The sequence below is a fragment of the Felis catus genome, chromosome D4 (genome assembly GCF_018350175.1).
Source record: "Felis catus isolate Fca126 chromosome D4, F.catus_Fca126_mat1.0, whole genome shotgun sequence".
In the NCBI taxonomy this organism is placed as follows: domain Eukaryota; kingdom Metazoa; phylum Chordata; class Mammalia; order Carnivora; family Felidae; genus Felis; species Felis catus.
Window position 1 is genome coordinate 77,500,043 of NC_058380.1, and position 27,071 is coordinate 77,527,113.

Below are 27,071 nucleotides of genomic sequence, written 5' to 3' on the forward strand. Positions count from 1 at the left end.
CTAAAACGATCAAAGCAGTCTGTGGAATGGCATGTAATTTAAACTAAATGCCTAAGATATGAATTATAGCTGACTTGAAGGACTTTTCTTCCCTTCAGTTAAAATCCAAATACATATCCTGAAAATCTGTCACCTAGCTGGTACAATGGACCAAAGACAAAAGAGTACATGAACATGTACCTGAAAGGTTCATATAGAATTTATAAGGAAAAAAGTACATTTTACATATTTTGCTGGACACAAGGAAACATAAAGAAAAGACTGTCCCTTGTGAATGACAACTAGTGACTCCTGTCTTTACTACATGTGGCTGAATCACTTTCTTGGAATATGACAAAAACCATATTAACAGCATCCCTTAAATTAGGGAAGGACAAATTAGGGATTTGACTAATGATTGAAAAACTTACGAATCTGTTTCCTCTTCTGCAAGCTTTTAGGTTTTATTTGAAAATGAGAATTAATGAAAATAATAGCATTCCCAAATGGAGTTTATAGAATTCACAGACTATCAATTACTTTTATTAAATGATCAAAGAAATACATACTGACTTAGATTTTCTACTTAGGTATGGTAGAACAGTCAATCCAAATATAAACAGATCATCATATATCAAATATATGTTACATGAAATGTCATCAGTAACTCTGTATCTTTTACTTAATGTTACTTCTGGGAATATTTATATGTATTATATGTTAAATAATATAAAATGTAAATAATATAAAAATAATTATTTTATATCATTCTATATTTCTATTATGATTATAAATATATATGGAGGGCATATAAAATATATTTATCTTTATGTTAATATATATTTATAAGTATATAAACACAGAATTTGACGATATAATTATATAAAAATACATTATATATGTATGTAAACCGTGCTGTTATAGCTGGAAAAATAGAGTATACTGTGGACTGATGATTAACAGACTTGACTTCTTCGACTCTGCACAAACTTTTTTTTTTTAATGTAAGCAGTGTGCTTTCTGATGCTCATATTCCAGTTTTTCACAGATAATACCATAGGAAACATATAAGAAACAAAACACATAAGAAATATGAAAGAACTTTAAAAGCTATAAAGACACTATAAAGATGTTGACAATACAGTGCTTTCAAATGACAATGAAGAAGTTGATGATGTTAAATAAAAAAAAGATGATGTAGTGTATACTGTCTGCCAAGATCTCCTTGGATTCTTTGTACATGTTCTGTGTGCTCTGTCTTGGCTTCTGTGTGATTTGTTTCTAACAGAGTGCACCTGTGACTCACCTTGGAGGGTGGCCCTTGGGTTATTGCAGCAGTTGGCTGGAAAGTACAGATACTTAGAAGAGCTTGGGAGTTTCCATCTGCTTATGATGGCTCTTAGCCAATGACTGGTGTAGGAGTTTCAGAGCCTCGCTCCTTGCTCACAAATGCAAAAATTCTGATAACGCTTATACTCTACAGTTTCCCCTGTAGGCTACCCTCCATGGATTCCTGCCCAAAATTGCTCCATTGGATGATATCCTTTTCTACCCTATTTTCTTCTCTCCCTCACAAGGATTTTCTGGGAGCATTTCCTTAGAAAATCAGTTATACAAAGACAGTTATCTCAGGGTCTGCTTCTGGGAAACCCAACTAAGACAGATGATGACCCCCCCCCCCCCCATAATATACCGCATTGTGGTTTTCTTTATTATATTACTTTATCTTCAATTCATCTTGTGAGGCTTTCGCTTCAACAATGAAAAGAGTGAACCTTTAGAGGTTAAATAATTAACCTGAAATCATACAACAATTCAAATGCAAAGAGAACTTAAATTTGAATATTTCTCAAAACATTAGAAGATCTTCTTTTAATGGCTCCCATCGAAGTTCATGTTGGAACACTTGGGTTTTTAAGATTGTTTCCTTTTGTTTGGGGGAAAATTTGTCTTAATTTGAAACATTGTGGAGATGTAAGATAAAAACCACTTTAGAGAAAGATAAGCTTATTTTACTTGCCTATAATTTTTGTAGACATAAGATTATTTGGGGAAGAAAGTTCTTCAAAAATCTGACTTATGTTACTTGAATAACCATAAAACAAAAGAAAAATGAATATATCGATGGTCAAAATAAAATAAGTTATATCTCTTCTCTCAGAGACTACTGAGAAAAACATCTACTTTAAATCCATTTTAAATATCTCTCTATCCAATTTTAATGGATACTTGAAGTATCACCCCTGGTGATTGCATCTGAAAGCAAAATACTTGCACACTTCAGTATTTTACAGGCTTTTAAATAATAAACTGAAAAGCTGAAGTCAGTGGTTGAGTAAGTGGACTACTTGGTTGAGAAAAGAAATGTTTACATCAGCATTCAGAAAATATGTGTGCTAATAACTTTATCATCAAAAGATTCATCAGTTGTGCTTCGTGGGATGGTTTCCAGAAGTTAACAAATAGGACTATGGCAAACCTAAAAAAACAAAAAACAAAAAAACAACCCTTGGGGCGCCTGGGTGGCTTGGTCAGTTAAGCATCCGACTTTGTCTCAGGTCATGATCTCACAGTCCGTGAGTTCGAGCCCCGCGTCGGGCTCTGTGCTGACAGCTCAGAGCCTGGAGCCTGTTTCAGATTCTGTGTCTCCCTCTCTCTCTGCCCCTCCCCTGTTCATGCTCTGTCTCTCTCTGTCTCAAAAATAAATAAACGTTAAAAAAAATTAAAAAAAAAACCCTTCTGTCCTGCAAAAGAAACTATGAGCAAAATGAAAAAGGCAAGCTATGAAATGAGAGCAAATATTTGCAAATTATATACCTGATAAAAGGTTAATGCCTAAAATATATAAAGAACTCCTACAACTCAATAGCAAAAAAAGTGAACAATCTGATTTTTTTATAATGGGAAGAGTAGCAGAATAGACATTTTTTCCAAAGAAGGCATACAACTAGCCAACAGGAACATGAAAAGTTGCTCTATAACACTAATCATCAGGGAAATGTGATTTAAAACCACAATCAGATACCATCTCGCACTCGTCAGAATGGCTATCATCAAAAAGACAAGATCTAACAAATGTTGGTAAAGATGTGGAGTAAAGGGAACCCTGATGCACTATTGGTGGGAACGTAAATCTATACAGCCCACTATGGATAATAGTACAAAGGTTCCTCATAAAACTAAAAATAAAGCTACCACATGCTTCAGCAACCCCACGTCTGGGTATTTACGCAAAGGAATTGAAAACAGGATCTCTCAGAGGTATCTGTATTCCCATGTCAGCACATAGTCACTACAATAAATAGCAAAGGGATATCTTAAATCTGAAGGGAAATGGTACTACATAGCGACTCTTACCTGCAGGATGGAACAAACAAAGGTAAATAGGGGACTAAATATGAGCACACTTGTATAGAAAACCGCATATTCCAGAAATGTGTGCACTTATATATGACAATTTTTTGACAAAGTTGCAAACAATTTGATGAGGAAAAAGAATTTCTAACAAATTGCACTGTGGCAAGTGGGCATCCATGTGAGAATAATGAACCTTGAGAACTATCTTAAAATATACAAGCAATAATTGAGGGAGCAGGGATCTAAATATAAAGCCTACAACTGTTCAGAATATAGCAGAAAACAAAAGACCATCTTTTAAAATGTGTGGAAAATAGCTTTTAATATAGCTCCCTATAATCTCCATCCCCTGGTGTTTACAAATATGTTATCCCCTCTCCTTGAGTGAGAGTTGGACCAAGTGACTCACTTAGAATATATAGAATACAGTTAAGAGTAATGGGTTGCCACTTCTAAGATTAGGTTACTTGGAACACTGGTTTGGGACACAGGACTTGGCTTGAACTCCCATTCTGCCATGTAATAGCTGTGTTAACTTAGGTATATTTAGGCTCTCTGAACCTCAGTTTTCTTATTTGCAGCTGGGACAATTATACCTACAACCTACATACACAGCAGGCCATAATGTATTAAATAAAATAATGTATGTAAAGTGCTCAGTGAATTGTAGATATTATACAGCAAATCTCTTCACTTCAGCGATTCTCAGATTTCCCCTGAGCAATGGAGTACTGCTGGTGGATATGAAAGTTAATTTTCAGTTATAGCTCCACAATGAAGATGTTGAGTGAATGGGCTTGGTTAAAGGGAAAGGAGGGAAATGGACAATTCAGGCATGAAAATGAAAAGGTTATTGACAAACGATACAAACAATATTCCTTCCCATGAATAGTACCCAATTCATAATTTTCTTTCGGAATGTATCTGGGATACAGAGGTAGAGAATTATAGTAATTCTTTCAAGAAATACTTATTTGAACACATTCAATAGTTCCATGTTCCATGCACTGTTCTAGGCACTGGGCACTGTGGCAGTCAGCATGCTGAACAAACTTCCAACCAGTGTGGAGCTTTTGTACTAGTGGTGGTAAAGAGGGCTACACACACACACACACACACAGTAATAAAAAGTTTTGAGATAATAAAAAGAGCTACTGAGAATGAGACAGGACATCTAAAATAGTTTGAGTGTTAAGTGAGGCTTCTATGAGGAGGTGACATTTAAGCAGAGACTTTTGTCAGCCATGTTAAGATTTTTATATTGAAGTAATCCTACTTGCTGTAACAAATAAATGCTAAAATGTCAGTGGCTTAATAAAATAGAAATATTTCTGTCTCATGTAATGATCTAACACAGTTGTTCATGGTAGCTTTCCACCATCTGTTGATTTGGGGCTCTAGGTTCCTTCTATGTGTTGGCTACACCATTCCTTAGGGCTTTGGAATCCTCTAATTCCAGAAGGTTGAAAAGAAAAGAAACAAATGTCTTAAATAACATGGTCCCAAAGTGGCATCTAATACTTCTGTTCACGTTCTGTTGGCAATAACTGATCATTTGGCCAAGGAAGTTTAAGTAAGTTAATATTTGTAATGTACTTTTGACAATTCTTGGAACATGTTAAATAAGAGTTTTTGAATAAGTGAATCTTAGAAAAAGCACTGAGGTGGGAAAGTGCATGGTATACCTGAGGAACCGAAAGAAGGCCAATGTGGAACAGGATTGTGCCCAGAAGAGAGGATGGTCTACCAGGGATGAATCATGCAGGGTCTCTCACAACAGGGTATGGTCGGTTTTCAGTCCACGCTCCAGCAGCTTCATGTGGGCTATGTGTGTGTATGTGTGTCTAAAGTATCTGATTCTCATAGCAGAGGCACATTAGGATCAGGGACCACTTTCAGAAGCATCTTATGGAGTAAATTGTCTTTTGTAATCAATAGTAATGGGAGTTCAGTGAGGCGCTGGCATGGGCACTGATGGAGGAGTCTGAGTCAAGTGTGCTTCTGTCTCTGATGCAAGACAGATATATTGGGAACTGACATAATTCTCCAGAGTTGACGGTTTCTTCCTTGGAGATGGATTTTAATTATAAATACTCATGAGGTTAAGACAATAGCCTTAAGCACTTCTTTGCCCTAATCTTACCCATTAGTTCTTCGTAAGCAAGTGAATGCATTTCCAGAGGAACAGAGGCTGTTTTGCCTATAGCAGAAATTGTGTGTTTAGTTCAGAACAATGGAAAATAGATCAAAAAGCATTTTGGATCTGGTTTTATGGGTTTAATATTCATTTGAATGTTAAGAGCTATGCCATTAAAAGTTACTGTCAGTACCTATTAGGAAAGCTATTGCAATCCATGACTTCAGAATTACAGTAGTATGCCATATAAAAAATATATGTTCTAGAATTTTATTCCACGCCTTTTTATTGTAAAACCTCCAACATCTCCTGCCCCATTCCCATTCCCAGGTGACTATGATCTTCCTATTTCACAAAGAAAGATAAGAGGTTTTCGCAAACTCCTATGCTTCATCTACCCATGTATCAAAGTCGTTATTCATACATGTGGCCTTCCTTCTAGTTACCTTGCATGAAAGGTCTATGTTCCTATTTATCTCTGCTGTAACCACAGTCTTCCCCGTTTGAGTAAGAGGTAAATCCATGTTTTCCAGTTGTTCAGAACATAAACCCCAGAGCCATATTGAACCTTCTCTCATACCACACATTCATTTTGTTGGCAACCTTCAGAATAGGTTGGGTTTACCTTCAGAATATCATGATTGCCTACTATTATGACCCAAGTTATTCTTATTTCTATCCAAGGTTATTACAGTGAGTTTCAAAATGGTCTCTTAGCTTTTCCCCTATAGAACCTACAACAGTGTTCTCAACCAGGGGTAACTTATCCTTCCCTAGGGAACATTTGGCAATGGTTAGAGACCTTTTTGGCTGTCACAACTGTCAGGCAGGGGACTACAGGTATCTAGTGGGTAGAAGCAAGGGGTGCTGCTAAACAGTCTGCAATGCACAGGACAGGGTCCTACAACAAAGAATTTTCTGGCCCAGAATGTGAGTGGTGCTGATGCAGAGAAACCCTGGTTTGTAATCTATCTTCGAGACAACAGGCTGGGTCAAGTATGTGGAAGGGTGAGTCTTCCTGCTTTTAGACCCCTGCTTAGACCCTTCAGTGGCTCTCCAATTCTCTGAATAAAAGCCTAATTACATTCAATTACCCACAAGGCCCTCAAAGGTACTGTGTGCCAGCTCTGTCACTGATCACATCTCCTTTTTCTCTTGCATCCACACTGACCCTCGGACATCTTGGTCCTTCCTACTTCAGGACCTTTGTATTGACTGTTTTTTTTTTTTTTTTTTAGTGAATTACATTCCTAACAGATAGCCACAATGTCCGTTACCCCAGCTTCTTCACAGTTTGTGCAGATGTTACCATCTCTGTCACTGCTGTCCTAAATATCCCCATAAATGTTGAACTACCTTCCAGCATTCCCTATTCTCCTTAAATTTTTTTGGCATAATAACTTTTTGTTATATATTGTCTCCACTCCCCCCCACCTCGGTTCATATGTTGAATCCCTAATCTCCAGTGTCTCAGGATTTGTATTTGGAAAGAGTCTTTAAAGAGGTAATTCAGGGATGCCTGGGTGGCTCAGTTGGTTAAGTTTCCGACTTTGGCTCAGGATATGATCTTGCAGTTTGTGAGGTTGAGTCCCACATCAGGCTCTGTGCTGACAGCTCAGCTCAGAGCCTGGAGCCTGCTTCAGATTCTGTGTCTCCCTCACTGTCTGCCCCTCCCCTGATCAAGGTCTGTCCCTCTCTTTCTCAAAAATAAACATTATTTTTTTTTAATTTTTTTAAAAAAGGTAATTCACTTGAAATGAAGTCATTAGGGAAAGCCCTAATCCAACATGATTGGTCTCTTTATAAGAAGAGGAGGTTAGAACACACATGGGTACAGAGGGAAGACCAGTGGCACACACAGGGAGGAGACACCCGTCTACAGGGCATGGAGCAAGGTGTTCTGAAGAAACCAACCCTGCTGATGCTTTCACCTCAGACTTCTAACCTTCTCATAGAATTGTGAGGGGAAAGAAATGGTTGTTTAAGCCACCCAGTCTGCAGTCCTTTGGTTACAGCAGCACTAGCAAACTAATGCAGTTACCTTCTGACATGCAATACGATTTAATTTGGTGCTAGATTTATTGCTTAAGTGTTATATTGCTACAGTTGATTGTAATCTTCCTGAAGGCAAGCATTTTGTCCTTTTTGTTTGTTTGAGATGCCTCATTCTGTTCTTGCTCAAGATATATCCTTTGCAAATGAGGAAAGTATGACACAGGAAATTGAAATGGCTTGCCCAAGATTGTAAATGAATGGTGGAGGGAGTGCAGAAACTCCAGAATTCCTCATTCAGTTTCTGGTTGGCTCTCTTTTGAACCACGTAGATGCTTTGGCATAGAGGATAAAGAAATGGTAGAGCAGAGCTGTTGCAACAGAAAACCTCACATTCATCACCAACACACCTTATACATACATGAGCAATGAGGATGGACTGCCAAAACCATCCAACTGTTTAGGAAATGCACTCAACTTGTTTATGAAGAATAAAATATATAGACCTGTTCAGATTACAGTGCTTTGTAGTGAGTGATGAGCGATGGAAAAGAAGAGGAAAAATGAAAATCCTGAAGCAAAGCTACAGTGTAGAAAAGCAGAAGCAACAAGCAAAAGGTATTATGAATTGGAAGCAATATATGGGTTTCGTAGCCATGTCTGTGCCTACTATCATGGAAGATAAACCTTTAGCTATGAATAAAAATATTCACTCCTTGTCTGTACCCAGGATAAAATTTCAGTTTAACACATTGGCCCCTTTCTCTGCCATCCTGCCTGTGAGCTTGCCAACCCATCCAGCTATGTACAATTAACAGAGAGGTTTCCAATACAAGGAAATCTTTGTTCTCATGGAAGAATATCTCTGTGTTCTCATCTCTGTCAGTGTATGTGTGTGTGTATGTTTAACCAGAATCATCTGCCCAAATAAATAAATAAATAAAATAAGCAAATGGGAAGAGGTGGTGGGGGAACATTCTCTCTGATTGAAATCTATTTTCATCTCATGAAAAATATCTTAATTTTCACTTATATTCCATGTCCGTAGCTGAGGGCCATTAAAACTAATAAAACTAAATCATTTGTGACAGATCTTAGAAAACAGTTTCTGCAATCCACTGCGCTCTCAAATGCTCATTAGAAATAGTGGTTTTCTTTTCAGAAGAACGCTCGCTGAATGCTTAAAACGTGTTCCCTCCAACTTTTGACAAGTTGAACTGGCAATGGAGTGTTTGAAGCAAAGCCTTGACATAGAAAAGATGTTGCACAGCTATATCAAATATGACCGGGAACAACACATCAAGGCAGGGAGCGTTAGGATGCAAGGCAGTTAGAAGAGGAAGAGAATCAACACATTTGTTTCTGCTTTCCATGTTTTCTGGCATCAGAGTAAACAAGGAATTTGCATTGCATGTCAGCAGAACATTCCACAAGAGTGTAAGTCCTTAGTGTCCAAGACCCTTGGCTAACTGTCATGTAAACCCTTGAAGATATTTTTATATTCACCTGTGAAATGGGAATAGTCATGAAGAATAATACTACATAGTAATTGTAATGCTTTCCTGTATCACTCATCTTTAATGGGGGTTAGAAACCTGAATGTATGGTAAGAGACTTTAGAGATTTTAATTATTAAAGAGGCACTAATGTTTGTTATTTATAACAACAGTAGCTATCGTAATTGAGTACTTGGTGTGGTACATTTCGTATTTGTGATTTCTATTTTCATAGCTTAAATTATCACCATGTTACAGAATTGGGTACTCTGAGTCAGAGTAATTATTATGTTAATGTTAACAAATATTTTAATATTAGAAGGTACAATATTATTACTATTACCAAAGAAGCATTACATGAGAAACACAGAAACAAAGGATGTGGTGAAAAGTTAATTAAAAGGCCTGTATCAGTCAGGGCTCAATCAGAGAAGCAGAACAAATATTAAGGAATTTGTTTATAGGAATGTGACTTTATGCAGTTGAGGGAGCGGGATAAACAGTCTCTTAGGTGTTGTCTTCGTGTTTGGTACTGGAGCTTAAAGTCTGCAAGGCAGACAGTTAGGAAAGAAAGATATAAAATCCAGGAGGCTAAGGTCAACCTGGAAGCTGCCAGTGTGAGCTGGAAACAGCTCAATCTGGAACCCGTGGACATGAGCTGGAACCTGTTGTCAGTTCATTGATAAAGTGGGTGTTCTGCAGGGGAGAACCTGCACCCTTTATCACGGGGCTAAAAACTCTCCCCACCCAGGAGTCAGAGAAGCTGGGAAGTCATCCAAGAGAAGGTAGGGCATTACAGGCCCATCTCTGCCTATGCCAGTGAAGAGAGCCTGTAGGTAAATGAAACGGTGTGTGAACTACAAAAGCACCCACCCCAACCTTCCATCATAAAAAGCAAAATGGCTACTGCTTCACTTCCGCCCTCCAAATCTTGTAAGGAAATGTCTCTTATGCCCATTATAACTGGAAATACACAAAGAAGGAAATTCAGGACGTAGTTCTGCCTAGTCAAGTTCACATATCACAGAACTACCATAGTCCACTGTTGTCAACTTAACAAATTTATAAAGTCACACTGTTACCTAATGTTAGACCACTATGCTCTATGCTAACATTTGTTAACCCTTTTCCCAAAAGAGCATAGAAAGACTTTCTTTTAGTCTTTGGGTGATATTTATTGTTCTAGCTGATTCCTACTCTCCCTTTGATATCTTGTAGCTTAAATCATTAGATATACCTTGTGTCACGTGGAAGGGGAACAGAAGAGGGAAAGGAAAAAAATATTACACATACACAAATTATATGGTTACGGCTTTGGGATTATATCTGGTGTTTATAATTACCTTCTTCCCTTCTCCATTCTGTATTTTCTTTTCTCAGTTTGTTGTGGTCCCAGGTCTATTTTTGCTATTCAGACTATCACTCCTGAAGTGTCTGGGCCACTGTCAGTCCCACCTGAACTGAGTTGTTAAAGCTTCTTTAACAACTTTAGTCACGGATGTGAGAACACTAAGAGGTAACCCAGAGGTTCTCCTAGAATCTTCCTTCTTACCCCCATTGTATAATACAAACTCAATTTCTCCTTGAGGTCAGAATTGATCACCCCAGCCACTATAATTACCCCATTCTTTGCTTGTTGATTCATTGGCATGACTAGCCCAGAGTGGCAAGGTGTTACAGTTTCAACTTCCAGGTCAGTGGGATCATTGTTGGCAGAGATAGTGATTTGGTACACAGCATACCTGCATGTAGGTCATACTTTGTTTCTTACTCTTCAGCAGGTAAGAAAACTGGAATATATTTGTAGATCTAGAAGCAAAGATAAGTGGTGGGAGTAGTTCCTGAGTAGGATCAGCAGTCCTTTGTAGATCATTACAGTTTCTTTAGACAAGGCAAAACCAATCTCTTATAGCGGCGTGTGTGGAAGGGTAGCTTTTACTGTCAAGGAAGTCACAAAGGACACCTGGATGGCTCAGTCAGTGGAGCATGTGACTCTGGATCTTGGGGTTGTGAGTACTTAAAAATAAAATCTTTGAAAAAAAAAAGATCACAGTATTTATGGATCCAAAGTCCCCAGCTTAAGTGAAATGTACCCATACACCCCATTGCAAATTTCAGAGTCCTATTCCTCCCAATTAATGTCCAAACTTTAATAATAGAGACCTCTGAGAGATTTGGGATTAATTTACATTGTAACTTACCCACTGAAGGATTCAGCTTTGGGTCTGTTTTTTAGAAATCCCAGCCCTGTGATCAAAAGAGGTAATGGTTTCTTTTTAGGGCAAATACAATTTCAGATCTTTAATGCATATTTTAGCTGGAAAATCAAGGTGGCGTGTTCATTATATTCTTCCCCCATGTTTTCAGTACATTTAGAAGCAACCAACCAATTCCATTAGATGCCTCATTTTGACTAAAATATTCTACGGCAGCACGTACTTCGTCACTCTGAGGCTTATTTTCTATAGGTGTTTGATTGCAGGTATCTGCAGGTGATAATTTGCATAACACTTTTGCCACTACATGACATGGACTACTGGTGTCTCGTTAGACCTTAGAAGTGGGAGTGATTAAGGTTTTTATTTAAATCTAATCATACAAGAACAAACCGGATAAACCTGAACAGTCCAGAAAACCATCCTTAAAGTACTATCCTTCTAGAGTTCCTCTCAGTGACTAATTGTATTATCTGGTGGGATTCAATCAGGGAAGCAAAACTAAGAGAATACATCTGTTATATACATGTGACTTTGCACAGTTGTGGCCCTGGCTAAGTAGTTTCTATCAAGCTGTGTCTGAAGACAATAAACTATATATAAAGTGAGGAAGGCTAGGATAAGCTGGAATCCACGATATGGAATCCCTGAGAATGATCAGTTCTCAGTGTTTCCAGTAGTGATGAGTGTGTGTCTTGCAGGAGGAGAAACTGATGCCCTTCATCACAGAACTAAATATACACCTGGCCCTGAAGTGGGAGGAGCTAAAGAAGAATTCAGAAAAGGTAGGATCCTTGTAGGTATGGCTGTTGCTACACACCACGGTGAGCCCACAGATAAGGGACAGCCAGTGTGAGCTACAAAAGTACCTGCTCAGAGCATTGTTGAAGCATAAAACACAGCAAGGCTGCTGCTTTACCTCTCTTCAGATCTCCAGTGACCATGTCTCTTGTGGTACATCCTACTGTGAAAGAAAGTGAAAAGCGAATTCTGAGAAAAGTAGTTCAGCCTGGTCAAGGTGACCTTTACAAAGCCACCACCAGCTCCATTGTAGATGACACCCATATTTATATCTGAGTAAACTTAAAATTGTTTCAAATGTTTGCAACACTTTTGCTGTTAATAATCCATGGCCAGAAATAGTTGTCATATCTACATTTTGCTGGGCGTTGTTAGTGGGAAGAAGAGTTATAACATATTAAGTCTGAGCAGCTCCTGAATAGATTAGATGGGGGAACGTTAATTTGGGTCTCAACTGTGAGGCTTAGATATAGCATTTATTAGCTATTTATCCACAGTTATTTGGCATGAAACATGTACTCATAGAATACTTGTTTCCACACTGCTAAAATTGGTGCTCAGGCTCTTTGGCTTGTAACTTCATGAATTGTGTCAACCCATTCTTATTTATAATTTTATTCTCTTACCCGTCTTATGGGTCTCTACTGACATCACTGGATTCATTTGGTTTTGAAAAGCAAAGCAGAAGGACACTGTAAAATGAATGACACTTTGTAAATGGGAATGTGTTATAATTATCATATTTTTTCAAAATTAATTTAATAATCATTTGAAACCTATTTGCACTCCCTTGATAGATAGAAATTCCCTATTTTAATCTGGTGGGATTACACTGAAAGGATGCAGAAAGGTAGTCTTTTTTCTCACCTTTGTCAGGGGAACGGGGGCACGTGAAGTTACCACAGTAACCTTACTATGCGGGCAGCAGGTAGAAAGAACAACTGAGCACTTTAATGTTGGAAAGGGAAATGGAGGCTGTGTGAGCTAACAATTGCATTATGTTTCAGTGGAACTCTGTTTTTGCTTTTGTCAATGCATGTGAAGTTCCCATCTGCAAGATGCACTGAGAGGATTGTTTGTTCATGTATCAAGAGAATAGTGGGTATCTATTAGAATTCAGCATGGCCTGAAATACCTCTCTTACTACTCAAGTCCCGGTACAGTCTGGGTGGACTGTAGGTAGCGTTTGATTACCTGCCCTCTATGCTATGAAAATTGGTATTTAAAGAGATACAGGTGTCTATCTGCACATCTGGTAGGATGAGTAACTCAGGGAGGTAAATATATTTACGGTAGAGTATGGGAAGGGAAACTATGCCTAATGCTTATTGGAAAAGAAAACTAGAACAGGTCGTTGAAGAATAATACATTATTCAGCAAGCTAGCATTAAAGCTGTTGGAAATAGAGATGTGTCCTCTTTTCAAACAGTTTACAATCTGTATTGGAGATGAATTTTATTTTCCAGGAAAAACAAAAAGGGAGAAATCAAGAACTTGTGTTCCTGCCTTAGATTCTGTGGGCTGGGTACAGACAAATAATGGTAAATTTCTGAGGAGGACAAAGAATAGCCATCAATTTATGGTCAGAAAGTGGGGTTTGATTTCTAGCTCTGCTGAGTATTAGAATATAATCGTGAATTTCCTAACTTTAAAATGGCAGTAATAAGCTCTACATCACAAAGATTTTGTGATTATATAAAATAATATGTCGGGGAGGGGCACCTGGCTGGCTCGTTCGGAGGAGTGTGTGACTCTTTATATAAGGGTCATGAATTTGAGCCTCATGTTGAGTGTAGAGATTGCTTAAATTAATTAATTAATTAATAAGTGAGTAAATTAAAAAAATAATGTATCTGAAAGTTAGTGTTCCTAGGCCACTTACCAGTTTACAAAAATACTTTTGAAATCTTAAGATGTGATTCCCAGGAGAAGTTGGTACACAAAAACCTCTGGAGGAAGAGTAGAGTTACATACACAGACACACACACACACACACACACACACACACACACACACATTTAATTTTATGTGCAAGTATTTAATGCAGTTTAAGTCTTGAAATTACATTTATGGTATGTGTGACGTTCTCATGCTCATCCAATAGGAGAAGTGGCTTAACAGAGGGTAAAAAAACATTTTATTGATTCATTCAGAATAACCCTGCGAATTAGGCTTTGAGAAATTATTCTCCCCATTTTACTGATGAAACAATTATGATTTAGAAACATTAAGTGGATTTTCAGAATTTACACAGGGCCAGGGCTCTTACTTGCAAGCCTGATCTCCCACACCTGTTGTACAGGTATCATAGATCATGTTGCAAAGGCTTCACAAAACAAAACAAAAACAAAACAAACAACAACAACAAAAAACTTAGGATCTCAGTGCACCGACAGCAACAGATAAAAGCATGGATGGATGTTAGGAGAGGTCGGAAAGTGAGAATTCATAGAGCTTATTCTTCTGCAAAGGTATGAAAAAAGGCATTGATGCATTTAATTTGTGGCTTTGTTGTTCTATTTTCATTCATTTTTACTTGGATTGGAAATTTGGAGAGACCTCTGAAAATGTATGCAAAGCCAGAAGCTAGGAGTCCAAATAGGAAAGGAATCCAATCACCATCTCCTCAACCTTTCATAGAAATTCATGGTTCAGCAAAGTACCATAATAAATATAAAGAATCAGGAAATTTTCTAGTGCCTCAATGACCACAGAGCCATGAGCCATAAGCAGCCTAGCTCTATAGAGAATAAATCATTCGAGGGAAACTTGATTACTTTTTTGATAGAATTAGAAGAGTCATTGTCAGAAGGAATGATGTTGATGCAATATATCTTTTTTTTAAGAAATCATGTCCATCAGGGGATTTTACATGAAAAATTAATTTAGGTGTATTGAATATAAGCCTTGTTAAGTAGGCAAAAACCACACTGATGGGACCCAAATTGTATGTGATTTAGGGGGAAAAAAAGTGAGAAAAGAAAGAAAGGGAAAGGGTGGGGGACATAGAGAGTGACAGAGACCAGGAGAGATTCAGGAATATATTAAGGAATGAGGGGATTTTTCAGACAAAGCATTGTATCCTGGGGCTACAGTCTTTTTACATCTTTCATAAAAAAATGTAATTCCTAAAGATTATAGAATTTAAAAATATACATTGAGCATTCATGTCAGAAAGATCTTAGGAGAACATTATGACTAGATCTGTGACTTCAGTTGAGGATTATGACCAAACAGGTTAAGTGGGCAAGTACTGTTGAGACAGTCTTCAGAGCAGCTGGACAGTGGGGCTAAGAGTAGATACTGAGTCAGGAAAACCAGAATTCAGATTAAGGTTTGAGCACTTCCTGAACTCTTTTCTCATCAAGAAATTGAGCCTAATTCATTTCCCTCTGAATATGGGCTCACCTTACTGACTTGCTTCTAAGAAACAGTATGAGCCTAGGTTACAGAATGTGAGACATCGTGCACCCAATTCTGTCAGGAAATGTGCGTCTGGTGTGTGTTTCCCATGTGGGAAATATGGCTACCCTGAAGCTCCCACACTAGACAGACAACATGGAGAGATCACATAAGAATAGAGAAAGATGCTCTAGCTGTCCCATCTGTTCCAGTCCTCAGTGTTTTGAGTCTGTCCAGCCCAGGAGTGTGACATGTGAGTGAAGAAGCCCTAAAGATGGTTATAGTCTCAGCCAATGTCTGACTTTGCATGCATAACCCAGAGTGACAACCATCTAGCTGAGCCCAGTCAGCCACTAATGTCTGGAGACATAATCAATATTCTGGTCCTATGCCACTAAATTTGGGATGATTGGCCACACAACAATAGATAACTGAGTCTGTGTGTCTGAAGACAATTTTCATTAGCTTCGTTTCTTAATAATAACACCTACCCCATGAATTTTTTAAGTATTAATTTAAATAATCTTAGAATAGTACGTACATAATAGTTCTGAACATTTTTACCTTGTAAAAATATTAATACTGTCCATATTATTAAAGGTAGTATTAAAGTGAAGGCAGTTGTATAGTAATGCAGGTCAAATTAAAGGACTTAGAATACCCTTTCAGGGTTTTATTATATTAGTTAGGGAATATACTAGTTCTCCAGAGAAATGGAACCAATAGGGGAGGGAGAAGGGTAGAGAGGAGAAAAGGAGAGGGAGGAAGAGGAGAGTGAGGGAGGGAGATACTGATTCATTGTGAGGAATTTTTTCATATAATTATGGAGACTGAGAAGTTCCACAATTTGCTATTAGCAAACTGGTAACCCAGGAAAGCCAGTGGTATATAATTCATTCCAAGTGTCAAGACTTGAGAACCAGGGAATCTAATGGGGGTGAAATCCCAGTGTAAGTCAGGGGAAAGTGAGATGAGTTGTCCCTGTTTAGCAGTAAGGCAGGAAGAAGGGGGCAGATTCTACCTTCTTGCACCTTTTGTTCAATCCAGGTTCTCTTGGATGGGATGATGCCCACCCACATTGGGGAAGGCAGTCTGCTTCACTGAGTCCATCTATTCAAATGCCAGTCTCATCCAGAAACATCTTCACAGACACTCAAAAAAAAAATGTTTAATTTGGGCACCCTGTGGCTAGTCAAGTTGATACATAAAATGAACCATCACACAGGGTTTACTCCACAAAGTAAGAAAGCCTCATTAATAGACAAACTCATTCTGACATGCCTAAAAACTCTCTCATCCCAGCTGCTTCCAATGTGATTTAATGTATCACCCCGATTTTCCTACAGACTGTTCCTGTGTACTCTGTTGTAAGACTTATCACAATGTTCCAGCTTTGATCTCTGAGGAAAAATACATGGATAAGAGCCTGTAATGGTGATATTATGATCAGAGATTCAGAAATATCAAGTCATACCCTGTTAAACCATACTTCCCAGAGGGTTTTGGAAGGTACTGTAGACAGAAGAGATAATACAAAAGTAAATAAAAATTTACCTTATTAATATCCTTATAGGTGCCTAATAATCCCTAACTAGTTATAGTTCAAATCAAATTAGGGCCTCTTTAATCCTGGGAATGCCATGCTTATTGCCTGTGGGAAGAGAAAACCTCTTAATCCACTTAGACAACCGGTTCCTTGCCATGAAAGAGAAACATGTAAGATGAGCAATCTGCCCTGGGGCTTGACTATGCCAAAGGCCGAAACAGAAAAGCAATAAAAGGAAAGTGGGTTTCTTCATTTAAGGGAAAATAAACCTGCCTGAAAATAAAGCATAGCCCAGTGGATATTCTGGGCTCATACTAAGAGAAAAAAGAAACACCTCTTTCCTTAGAGAGTTAAGGCAGGGGTGGGAAGAGCAGGGCCTCATATAGAAAGAGGAGGCAAAATATACGTACTCTTAAGACAGTGGAACCAGGTGATTTTTTCTGAGATATGTGAAGAGACCTGTGCAGTTTCTGTTGGATGAAATCAACTCTGTCGCCTTGGTGACAACTTCGTTGACCAAGGGATCAATACTCCAATGAAATACAGGCTATACATAAAAGAGGAAAAATACATGTAGGGTGACTTATAAAACTGTGCCCCATGCTGGCTCTTCCAATTAGGTGTAACAGAACAACGTAATGAGCCCCCCTCTGCAGGTGGTGTAGACATGAAGTATATAAGAAGAAAAGGAACCTTTAAGCCCAAACCCCATTCCTTAGCAATATTATTATTCTCTGTTCCATAAAATTTATGACAATTTCTAGTCTTGGACCCAGAGTGAATGCCATGTATCTAGGAGATGTATCTAGGGTATCTCATGTTTCTATTTTATTTGTATCTTTAAAAGAAAACTTCATTGGGGCGCCTGGCTGGCTCAGTCGGTTAAGTGTCCGACTTCGGCTCAGGTCATGATCTCACGGTCCGTGAGTTCGAGCCCCGCGTCAGGCTCTGTTGCTGACAGCTCGGAGCCTAGAGCCTGCTTCACATTCTGTGTGTGTCTCTCTCTCTGACCCTCCCCCGTTCATGCTCTGTCTCTCTCTGTCTCAAAAAAATAAATAAACATTAAAAAAAATAAAAAAATAAAATAAAACTTCATTATATCATAAGCAAAGATCTTTTAGGCCTACCCCTACATTCCTGCTTAAAGATCTAACCAATATATATTCATGAGTTTATCTCTCTCCTCAAAGAATGAGGGAGTTGCACTTTGGTATTTTGGTTTTGTGTGTGTGTGTGTGTGTGTGTGTGTGTGTGTGTGTGTGCGCGTGTTTCCCCCCTCCAAGTCTCTGTGAACAATAGCACCAAACTTAGAGCTTCACTTAGGATATGTTTTATAAATTGGTGTGGAGTACTCTCACTCCAAAAAGAGCTAAAGTTCATTCTGATCCTCAGATACATGTTTTTTTCTCCTGTTGTATATTTTTGTATGCACGAAGGCTAGAGACAAATAGCTCTTAAGTCTCTCTTACAGGTAGATGTCTAAAACTTATTTAGCTTTTTTTGTTTTTCTTTATGACTTTGGTCTTTTCCTTCTGGTTGCCCATATTCTTCTCTTGACCCTCTCCAGTTAGTGCCCAGCTTTCTAAGAATGCAGTGATTAAAACAAAAGAAAACAAAAAACACACACTAAAAAACCTAATTAGATGTAAGTATTTAATAACAATATGGCAGAATTCAAACAGATCACAAAGGTCATTTTTTTGAAGGCTTGAATGTCGTATTCTTTTTGTATATATTTTAGTATCACTTAATTTTTTTAATCCAAAGAGCATTGCACTGTAACATAAGTTCTGTTGTAACTTAACTCTCTAGAATATGATCAGAGAGCTTTCAATCAATACAGTCCTCCGAATAGTCAACCAAACTTATAGAAGATAAGTGAGTGGATTCTTATTCAGGAGCCCACACGTCGTGCCACAGATGAATTCTCCCTTTTGACAAAGAGTGTTTTAAAACAGGTCGCTCTTCAGAAGATCTTTTCTGGCCGTTGCTGCTCTAACCTTTGGGAACTTATGAATGAGGTTGGATACCTCTGGAGAATAATTGACATAAATCAACTCTGTCCTGATTTCACATCATGACCTTGAAAATAAATGTCTCCTACATGTGAAAGGATCTTGCAAAGGTTTAAATTCAGAGAATTGGAATTAACCCAAACTTAACTTATATATCAAAAAAGCTAGTACTTCAATAGATAATAGAGAAATGTGGGTGTGGAGTTTTATGGGAGATCACAGATGAGCATTGTGATGTTTCCGAGTTATATAGGGTATTAGGAAACTGAATGCAATGACTTTGTTTAGAAGAGGAAACACAGCTGCAAGAAAGTTAAGTCATATTGGAAATTAGTGGCAAAATAGGAGATAGAACTAATATTTTATTATTTCATGTGTAGAGTCCCTTCTGTGTGCCATTAGTCCTGAAATCCCTACAGAGTCTGCCCATATTCTTACAACTGTGAGTCCAGGGGGACCTCAAAAGGATTTTAACTGCTTTTCACAGTCTAGTTCCAGTTTCCAGGTGGACATCTCACTTCAAGGCTTTCTCTGCTCCAACAGAGGTTTTATCAGGACCCAGGAGGGCATTAGGATATTTCACCCCTTTTCTGCTACAGCCCCATCTTTGTACTTCCAGGGAATGAGGTCTGACTCTCTAGGGTGTTAAGTACAATTATGCTTTCTGGAGCTTTTCTCCCACTCTCATTCCCTTTTCAGGATAAATTTGCTTAAATAACTGCTTAAAAAGTGCCTCCTTCCCATTAGCCCTCTCCAGTCTCTCCTTACCTTATCTTTTGGCTTCAGGAGCATATGTATTTGTATTTTAAAGACAATGGACACTGTTGTTTATTTAATCTGCATACGAAGAAGGGATTGTTGTATCACTTATGCAAACATATGCCACTGATGCAGCCTGTAATATAGCAGGGTTCCCAGGATAACACATTTCTATTTCTGCCACTCTGCATATTTCCCTTGGGGCCATCCAGAAAGCTATGCTGTCTTTCGATATATGATAGACCTGGATTCTATTTCGGGTGCATAAAAATAAGAAATACTCTCCTGGGATTTGTTTATGTCATTACTGTGCCAAACTCTAAAAGGGAAATGGCACTTGATATCCTTCCCTTGCAGACATCAGGGGAATTTATTTTTCAGGGGCAAACACCCTAGCTATGAGAAGTGATTATATCTAGATACATATACTGTTAAAAGGACATTTATCTAGTAGATTACATACCAAAACTCTTCCCCAGGCTTCCTATCCCTCTCCAGAAATGTTTTAGCAGGGACCAAACTCTGTGAGTAACAATGCCGCTTACATTGCCATCTGTATATTCTGTCTTCCTACCTTGGCCCATGGACTAGCCCCATGCCTGATCAATTTTCATGGTCATTCCATTCAGTGGGGTGATTTGTTGAGATAAAATGGAAAATTGAAATGGAACTGTTGCTGGATACAACATCGTCCACTTTTTCTATTTTGTCAAAATGCCATGGTTGCTCATTTTTTCATGGCCATGAGTTGAAATAAATTAAACTTCCCAGAGGCAAAACTTCTCTGAGATCAGATTGGAATATATTGATTAGCTCTTTGAGGCCTGATGGATTGAAGGTTCTTGCTTTATAAACACATTTACAAACATGCCTTAAGAAAGAGTTGCTTAGCACTGGGTAGACTGCTTGTGTTTATTTAAAGCTGCAGGGAAGGGCGTACCTGCAGCCCCTGATTTTAACCTATCAGTGTTTCCATCCCAGATCAATGGTGACAAGTGAAGTGTTGCTCCCTTTAGTGACTTCTAAAACCAGCTCAAGGCTGGCTTGCCCAGTGATGTGTCAAGTAATACATCAAAGTCTCAGAACTTCTTGGCTTGTAGAATGCTAGAATATTAGATCCAGGAGGGGCTTATGACATTATCATCTTAGGCCTAGATACCAATTCTTCTAATGGTGTAATTTATTCAGTTTGCAATATGGATGACTTTAGAGACAACTTTAGACTTAGAGAAGAATTTTAGCAATTTTCTATTCTCTGGCTTAAAATTCAAATAACTGTGATCACCACATATACAATGTAAGTGAGTGAAGTGGGTCTGGTAGGCAGTGTTATGAGTGCAAGATACGAGCTTATTTCAGTGGGGCAGCAGCCCCGTCTACTCTAGGTGATTATTTTCATGAAAGAGTGTAGGCCCAGTAGTGCCAAATAGATAATAAAGTTTTCGAAAGATTCAGGAAATATGGATATGCTGTGATGTTCAATTTATTTTAAAAATCTAAAAATAAATAAATAAATACCCCCCTCCCAAACCTTTGCAGGGAAATAAAACAAAATTTCAGACTGAATTCAGTCTAAGAGCCATCCAGAATATGATCTCTGATTTACTCATCATCTCATGCTGGTGAGAAAAATGAGATTCAGAAAAATGGATGCCATGAACGAATGGCACCAATGACACAGAAGCTTAGCAGGCTGTTTCATATTCTGCCTTGACATGGAGAATATGTGGGAATTATAATCTTGCAACGCACTCTAGGTCCAGAATTGTCAGCTCTCAAGACAGAGGATACTCTATCCCAACTCCAAATTTAACTTCCAATAACAGAGAGCTTAGTTGTTGAATTGGCTTTTCCAGGATCACACTGCAAGTGAGAAGAGCAGAGACCAGTCCATTCTGGTACTATTTCTATTACATGACTTTCTAGGGAACTGGGACTTAATGATTTGCTGAGACTTTTCAGACCTTGTATAAGGCCTTTTAGAATGATGAATGATGACTAAAAAACCCTGAGAGTCTTGGAATATTAAGCAAGATATTTTCAGTAGTTTAACAGATTTTTACTGCAGTTAACAAAGCAAATCAAATGATACACCTGGTTCACACAAATTGGACTTTTTTAAAGTTTATTTTCCTATACCTAATAAGGTAATCTGGAAGTGGGCAGTTATAACAGTGGGTTAGTATCTCATCAGTATCAGGACTTGTGCCTCTGTGATAACATTGGTCTTTGTCTCGTGGTCACTGATGGGCATTGTAACTCCAGGCGTCACAGAAACATTTGATTGGTAAAGGGTGATGCCTTACTTGTGTCCTCAGGAAGCCGAAAGCTTTCCAAGGAATCCTGAATAAGGTTGTTTATTTATGTTTCTTTGGGGTTAACTATGCACATTATCATGCCTGGATACAAAGGAGGCTGGAGAGGTGTGTTTGTTCCTCTTGGCATCTGGAAGTTGGCATGAGGCTTGGGAGTAAGTGTGAGGTAAACCAAATTGCAGTTTGGTTTCCTTTCTGGGGAAGGAACCCCAAGAATTTTGGAAAATTGGCAATGAGGTTTAGGGGTTCGCTCCACATTATAGCCACCATGCTTTATTCCTGCAAGAATTCTCAGTAATAAAGGTTGACTGTACAACCCCTCCCCCCCCGATCCTCTGGACTGTGTGCTCTGATGCTATCATGTAACTACTTGGTAGATCATCTTCGGCTCGGCCCTGCTGAGCTGCTTCCACCCTTTATTGAAACGTATTCCTTCTAACGGCTTGGAGATGGTTATTGGGTTCGTAGGAGACAGAGTTATGAAGCACATCGGGAACACTGGGGAAAAAGAGATGTGATTCTGCTCAGATTCTATTAGAGTAGAAAACATGCTGGATATCAAAGGGAAATTTATGTAATGTATTCCAGCATTGTTCGCGGTAGAGCATCATGTTTTATGCAGGCAGAGGCAGTGGGGGCATGCAGTGTGAGAACTCTGCTACAGACACCGAAACAAACAATAAAACAGTGAATGGGCAATGGGCAGAAAATAAACCCCGGCTTTTATGGGAAGCGTTCACAATCTCCATTCTCTACCAAGACTTCTCCTGTCTGTGTCAGAGAGAGAGTCTTTTTAAAAGCCTATAAGAAATCTTTTTCTATTGTTTTACTTAGATAGATTCTAAGTGACTAAACACCTGCCTCCTTTAAAAGTCAAGGATGCATGATTTAAGCAAACAGGATAGCCTTGAATAAATGAATGGGGAGAAATGCAGGATTAAGAGAGAGTGGTGATATGTTCATCTCCTTTAGGAGGAAGTTCAGAGAGACTCAAAAGACTAGGATTTCCAACTGAAAGTAGAAGGGATAGAGGTGAAGAAGTAGGGAAATGTAAAGGAAATGTGATTCTTAGGAGGCTAAAGGAAGTAAGTACGTGTTAGCACCTGCAGCTGCCAGAGGGAGCTCTGATCTCAGGGGAGCTAACAAAGCCAACGATTGCTTCAGAGAGCCTTTCCAGAAGGTGGTGAGCAGGCTGCTGGACTGACAAGAGTTTCTGAATTTTGTTCTTTGCTTGTTTACGTTTGCTTACCATCACAAAACTGGGGTTTGTGTTATCTACTCAAGGTAATTGCACTTGGATTTTCAGTTGTATTATAAGAGAATGCATTAGGGCATTAATAGTATGTGTTGAGGTAGACATAATCAGATATTAAAATAAATGAAAACTTAAACATAATTCATGCAGCATTACTTCTTTGCAAGAGTGATAACAACTTATATTTATGTAGATGTGCATTTTGGGCCAACTAGTCCACCCATAAATTCAGTCAGTTACAAATCAGCAATGCCATGATCCCACCTGGGTCTGATGAAGAGTATTATATTTACATCACTGATCATAAATACCTGACAAACTAATACCAGCATTTAATGTGGCATATATGGAACAACATAGGTCAATTTAAAAATTGAATTGACTTTAATTAATAACAAAACCATAATCTTGTATATTTTACTCATTAAGTATGATCTACAAGAGAAGTAGATTTGAAAAGAAATGTAAGTTAACATTTTGGAGTTCCTTACTATGTCCTTTAACACTTTTCTAAATCAGTTGTGTAACTGATGTAGTCCTCCCAAAGACCCTAAGTGGTGGGTAATATTATTTTTTTAATGTTTATTTATTTTTGAGAGAGAGAGAGAGAGAGAGAGAGAGAGAGAGAGAGAGAGAGCAAGCAGGGGAGGGGCAGAGAGAGAGGGGGACAGAGGATCTGGAGCGGACTCCATGCTGACAGTAGCAAGCCTGACCTATGAACTGTGAGATCATGACCAGAGCAGAAGTTGGTCACTTAACCAACTAAACCACCCAGGTGCCCCTAGTGGGTATTATTCTTACCCATATATTATAGATGAGGAATGTGAAAATAGGATATTATTTATTTTGCTCACGTTCACTGAGATGGTAAATTCTGGAGTTGGGTTTACATACAGGCTTTGAGACTGTAGATCTTATTTTTGTTTTAATTTTTAATGTTTATTTATTTTTGAGAGAGAGAGAGAGACAGAGAGCATGAATGGGGAAGGGGCAGAAAGAGAGAGGGAGACACAGAATCCATAGCAGACTCCAAGCTCTGAGATGTCAGCACAGAGCCTGATGCGGGTTTCGAACTCATCAGCTGTGAGATTGTGACCTAAACTGAGTCAGACGCTTATCCGACTGAGTCACCCAGGTGCCCTGAGACTCTAGATCGTAAACCACTGTGCCCTGCCATAAGCAACAAGGATTTCAAAACATTACATCAACGTATTCCACAAGACAATTGTGAGTGGCTTTAAAAGAAAGAAAATACCTTTATGTGTAACTTTTGTATGTAGTTTTACCTGTTCTAAACCCACTTCTGCTAATAATTACATACAAGTAGGAACACATAGAAGCCTTTAAGTAGTTTCCAAATAGCATTAATAATAATTACTACTGTTGAGTGTCTAATGTGTATTTGGCACTAAACTTCTTTATTATATTTAATCTAATCTTGCTATATATCACATATTATTTACCAGCATGGTGTAAATGAGAATAATAAAGGACAGATGACTAAATAACTTATCCAGAGTCATGTGGTTTAGAATTGGTAGGTTAGGAATTTAGTTCATATCTACCTGATTCCAAAATACTAAGTCTTAGCCACAATATGTCTAGTCTTTGGACTATTGTATATTTGTACTATTGTACTATTGTAATACTTTGCATTGTTAGGTTTAACACTCTGAATCTCATTATGAAATAAATATAATAATTCTTCATTTAACAGATAAATGCCTTGAGGCATTAGGTGAAAGAAAGACGAAAAATAAACTTTAGAGAAGCCTATAAATCCATTAAGCTAGTAGAAAAGGATAGATTTAGTATTTAGCTTTGTTTGCTATTTCTTCCTTTCTTTTCTATTTGAGGATTATCTCTGAATTTATAAGTCATACACTAAGTAATAATTTAAAAAATGGATTTGCTTTCATTTGACTTTTTTTATTAAAAAATATGTTCTTGGATTTTCATTCCATGATCCTTTCCTCACTTCTACCCAAGGGAGGAAGTGCTACTAATGTTATTAAAATGTCCAAGAATTTGAATGACCAACAGTTAATAGTGGAGGGTTATACTGAACCAAGTCAAGTTCATAATTCTTTTGATTTTTGTTTTCTCAGCCTGATCAGAGCCTTCCTCTTTGGAGACATTTTCATCATTATTCTACTTTGCTTGTAATAGCTCTCAGTTCGGAATCCCACTGAGGCATCTCAGAAGAGGATACCAATTTCCAACAATAACTTTTTTTTTTTTTTTTAATTTTTTTTTTTCAACGTTTATTTATTTTTGGAACAGAGAGAGACAGAGCATGAACGGGGGAGGGGCAGAGAGAGAGGGAGACACAGAATCGGAAACAGGCTCCAGGCTCTGAGCCATCAGCCCAGAGCCCAACGCGGGGCTCGAACTCACGGACCGCGAGATCGTGACCTGGCTGAAGTTGGACGCTTAACCGACTGCGCCACCCAGGCGCCCCCAACAATAACTTTAATAGCGAGTATTAAGGAAGGACTTTCTTCAGTTGTCCCAAATGTCCATTGAGTCTATCAGTAGAGTTTGATCTTGTGTCATAGGCTTTACAAGGGGCAGCTCCAAAGGAAGGAACTAGGGTACCTTTGAAAGAATGGAAACTATCTCTGTCCTTGAAGCCTCCAAACTTTATAAGGTAGAGTACTTTGAAGGAAGGGAAAACTTTTCCAAGCTTTTTGTTGACTTTTTTTTTTTTTTTTGTAAATTCCAATTAGTTTAAGTGTGGAGTCTTTATGGAAGGAGATGAACCATCCCAAAAGGGGATGATTGAAGATTTTGCAATATATAAATGAATCAAACCAACATGTTGTATACTTTAAGCTTACACCATATTATGTATCAATTATATTTCAGTGAAGCGGGGGGCACGGGATGGTGGTGTGGAAGTTTCATCACCAAATCCCCAAACGTAATAATAATAACAATAACAAGATTCTAGAAGCCCTGCAATGGAGTGGCAAGACTCAGAGAGGTAGCTGGGTCCTGGATGTCAGGAACCTTGCTTATTAATGACCTGAGAATAGAAAGGATATATGCCCTGGAGAACAGAACAGATGCAGCAGTCTTTCCTGGAGTGAATTCCTTTTGTGCAGACAAGTATGACTCACCCAAATCTGTCAGAAAGGATTGGCTTATCATGTCTTTCTCTTGCTAGCCTCCATATGCTAATTCCCTCTATTTCTTCCAGTCTTTACAAACCAGGTAGTTTGAGAGGTGCTTAAACACCTCTTGACCAAACATTACTTTTCCCTTCATCTGCCTGAAAATAGACTCAGAAATCTCCACATTTCACACTTCAGTGAAGAAGTGTTTGTGGCCCTCTTTAAAATGCAAACAGACTCCCAAGTGGAAAAATTATAAAACCATCATTATTCATTCACACCTTGGTGTGGATTAGCTCATCAGAGCTATTACCTAGCAACACTAGGATAGCCTGGTGATTTATGATCTGAGATGAAGGAGAACTTTCTATTGATTAATGGTAATGGCCTGGAGAATGGAAGAATGTTGAGAAGGGCATTGGACCCCTCAGAGAGCAAGGGCAACTCAAAGGAAATATTTTACAACAGTGGCTAAGAACAAGAGCTCTCAAGTCTATTGGGTTTCACTGTTTACCTTAGATGATCACTCTATGCAGTGAAGTTTGTTGTTGCTATTGTAACAGTCATTAACATTGTTATTTTAATATTATGTGTGTAATCGCAGAATAAGAAGATTGATTCACATAGCTCAAGAAAGGAAAGAAAGCTTTCTCATATTGCCAGGTTCCAATACAGCAGTGTGAAA

General features: G+C 38.3%; 2 long non-coding RNA genes across 2 annotated transcripts in view; both read left to right on the top strand.

Moving 5' to 3' along the window:
* Positions 1-27,071, top strand: part of LOC123381552 — a 229,735-nt gene that overhangs the window by 14,467 nt on the left and 188,197 nt on the right. The window contains exon 3 of the long non-coding RNA XR_006588670.1: positions 11,879-11,962. This is a non-coding gene — a long non-coding RNA (uncharacterized LOC123381552). The remainder of the gene's footprint in view (positions 1-11,878; positions 11,963-27,071) is intronic.
* On the top strand, positions 11,978-17,788 carry LOC109493635. The gene is made up of 2 exons (XR_002147914.3): positions 11,978-15,633; positions 16,727-17,788. It is a non-coding gene; the product is annotated as an uncharacterized LOC109493635 (long non-coding RNA).